The sequence below is a fragment of the Hylobates moloch genome, unplaced genomic scaffold, assembly GCF_009828535.3.
Source record: "Hylobates moloch isolate HMO894 unplaced genomic scaffold, HMol_V3 SCAFFOLD_10, whole genome shotgun sequence".
NCBI classification, from domain to species: Eukaryota; Metazoa; Chordata; class Mammalia; order Primates; family Hylobatidae; genus Hylobates; species Hylobates moloch.
In genome coordinates, this window is record NW_026652285.1 from 52,566,593 (window position 1) to 52,569,835 (window position 3,243).

Consider the following 3,243-nt stretch of genomic DNA (forward strand, 5'->3'; position numbering starts at 1 on the left):
TGTATTCATTTATAAGCTTTGCTTGAAATCTGTTTTTATGAATTAATTTGATTGGTTTTAACTTAAGAAGTCAGTTCAAAGAGGAATAATAAATAATGCTATTTAAAATAATAACTGCAGGAATGACCGGTGCGCGGCGCGCCGCGCCCGGAACCAGCAACGCGGCAAAAGGGTCCTGCACGTACCCGCGCGCGGCCAGGGAACGCTTGCTGAGGGCGCTGCTGTCGTTGGTGCTCTGTACCGCGCCTGCCCGACGCTCGCGGCTCCGGGGGCCCATGGCCAGAAGAGACTCAGGAATGGCAGTCTATTACGGTTGTGAGCCGCCCCTTGGTTAGCACAGCACACACCTCACGGATTACGGTAGGGGGAAAAGCCACCCATGCTCCTGGACTTCCCCTTCCGCCGGCACTTGTGCGTCACTTCCGGGAAGAGCGCATCTCGCCAACCAGAATTGAGGAGGGTGTAGCCAGTGCTAAGTTCGCTTGCGGCTGACCTTTGTTTTGAATGTCCTGAGTTCCGTTTGCCCCAAAATACGGTCCGCTACCGCTGTGGCATGAGTGTTAGGGAAGGCGGGTTGTCACGTTTCTAGAAGCCTTCCAGTCAAAAGGGAAACCTTGCCTAAGTCCTCGTAGTTGAGAAATCTCTGAGAGGTGGAAGCAAATACTGCACATGCGTGTTGGTCCCGTGAGGGAAACCAGCCAGTGGAGAGGGAGAGGTTGAAGGAACAGAAAAATGAGAAGATAACTCACTGTAGGCTGAAGTGGGAGGATCGCTTGAGTCTGGAAGCTTGAGACTGCAGCAAGCTGTGATCGTGACACTGCACTCCAGCCTGGGCAACAAAGTAAGATCCTGCCTCAAAAGAAAAAAAAAAAAGGGTGAAGCTGAACCCAGATCTACACATACAGCTAATCTTACCGAAATGTGTGGAAGTAAAGCAATCTGAAGGAAATTCAGTACCCTACAGTTTACTGACTGAAATACATCATATTGCTCATACCAAGAATAAGAGTGGAGAAGAACCATTTTTTTTTCCTGCTAAAATGGTAGAGGCAGAAGAGCAACAGCCTTGCAAGACAGACTTCTATTTTGAATTGCCAAAAGTGATGTTTCCAGATGTTTCAAACTATTCATCAGCTTACTAGTAGCCCTGAAGATATACTAATGGTCACAAAAGATGTCATAAAAGAATTCGCAGATGACGGCGTCAAGTACCTGGAACTAAGGAGCACACCCAGAAGAGAAAATGCTACCAGAATGACTAAAAAGACTTATGTGGAATCGATACTTAAAGGTATAAAACAGTCCAAACAAGAAAACTTAGACATTGATGTTAGGTATTTGATAGCAGTTGACAGAAGAGGTGGCCCTTTAGTAGCCAAGGAGACTGTAAAACTTGCCGAGGAGTTCTTCCTTTCTACTGAGGGTACAGTTCTTGGCCTTGACCTCAGTGGAGACCCTACTATTCCAAACCAAAAAAAAAGAAACACAAATACTCCTGGATCTGCTTCCTGACAGAATCGGGCATGGAGCATTTCTGTAAGGGAGGATCCCTGGATCTGGTGGACTTTGTGAGGCAACATCGGATACCACTGGAACTCTGTTTGACCTCAAACGTCAGAAGTCAGACAGTTCCATCTTATGACCAGCACCATTTCGGATTCTGGTACAGCATTGCCCATCCTTCTGTGATCTGTACTGATGATAAGGGTGTTTTTGCAACACACCTTTCTCAAGAGTACCAGCTGGCAGCTGAAACATTTAATTTGACCCAGTCTCAGGTGTGGGATCTGTCTTATGAATCCATCAACTACATCTTTGCTTCTGACAGCACCAGATCTGAACTGAGGAAGAAGTGGAATCACCTGAAGCCCAGAGTATTACATTTTTAAGCTATAATGAGGTGAACTACTTCTGAGTATGTGTTGCAATCAAGCTCCTGCCATATCCCACTTAGTAAAACAGTCCACCACTCCTTTGAAGCATAGCAGCCAAGTTCCTTGGGCTCTATCACCAGCACCTTACACATGGCAGGTACTCAGTAAATATGTGTCTTCAACTGACTCACAAGCTCTCAGGTGCTTACTGGGTGGGACTTGACTATTCTTGCTAATTAAATCCGCATTCCACCAGTGACTATTGTGACTCAGCAGTCCTTCCCTATTAGTGATCATAAAATTTCAGGGAAATCAAAGTTTCTCATCAGGAAATATTTTGTAATTACTAGTATAAAGTTAGGAAAGTGGGGAAATTAGGTTACTGCCGAGACCTTTAGGCCTTCTAAACAGCTTTATATTTTATTGTGCATACTTTAATCAGACTCCCTTCACTTGCTTTAAGTTTTTAAAAGTATTCCCCAGCCCGATGTGGTGGCTCATCCCTATAATCCCAGCACTTTGGGAGGCCAAAGTGGGCAGATTGCTTGATCGTAGGAGTTCAATAGCAGCCTAGGCAACATGGAGAAACCCTGTCTCTACAAAAACAAAACAAAACAAAAAACCCAGAAATTAGCCAGGCACAGTGGTGCACGCCTATAGTCCTAGCCACCAGGGAGGCTGAGGTGGGAGGAGACCCGAGTCCAGGGATGTTCGAGGCTGCAGTGAGCTGTGATGCTACAGCACTCCAGCCTGGGCAACAGAGTGAGACCCTGTTTCAAAAAAAAAAAAGTATTCTCCAAGATGCCAAGACCATTGACACCAGTCCACATTGTATACCAGAGATTTATGTGAATGCCTAGGGATGACCCTAGTGACAGATAAAGCTGGGTGCTGAGATCTGGTTTTGCCCTCTTTATGATTGTCCCATCAGTACTAGGAAGAGATTGAAGTCATTGCTCCAATTTTGGAAGAGGAGAGAATAACTGGCTAAGAGGTGAGAAAGACAGAAATAGCTGCAGCTTTCTTTTTTTTTTTTTTCAACAGAGGCTCTCGCTCTGTTCCCCAGGCTGGAGTGCAGTGACATGATCACAGATCACTGCAGCTTTCAGTTTTAAACAGCTTCTATTACATTTTCTTTGTGGAAGCTGTATTTCCACCTTAGTACTCACTTTCTGCTCGGTCTAAAAGATACCTCTAGTAGTGGTAACACTGTGTTAAGTAGAGTTCATTGGGTCTCTTGTAACCCTACCCCTACATAATGGACCACTGGTGCAGGCTTACATAAGCACACATACTGTGGCCACTTCCGCTGAAGACAAGGGACAAACTAAGTTCTGAAAGGTAAACAAACAAACAAACAAAAAACAAA

At 45.2% G+C, this 3,243-nt stretch overlaps 1 pseudogene; it reads left to right on the forward strand.

The window, feature by feature from the left end:
- Positions 1–204: 204 nt before the first annotated feature.
- LOC116474195 (adenosine deaminase-like protein) lies at positions 205–2,134 on the forward strand (annotated as a pseudogene).
- Positions 2,135–3,243: the final 1,109 nt, after the last annotated feature.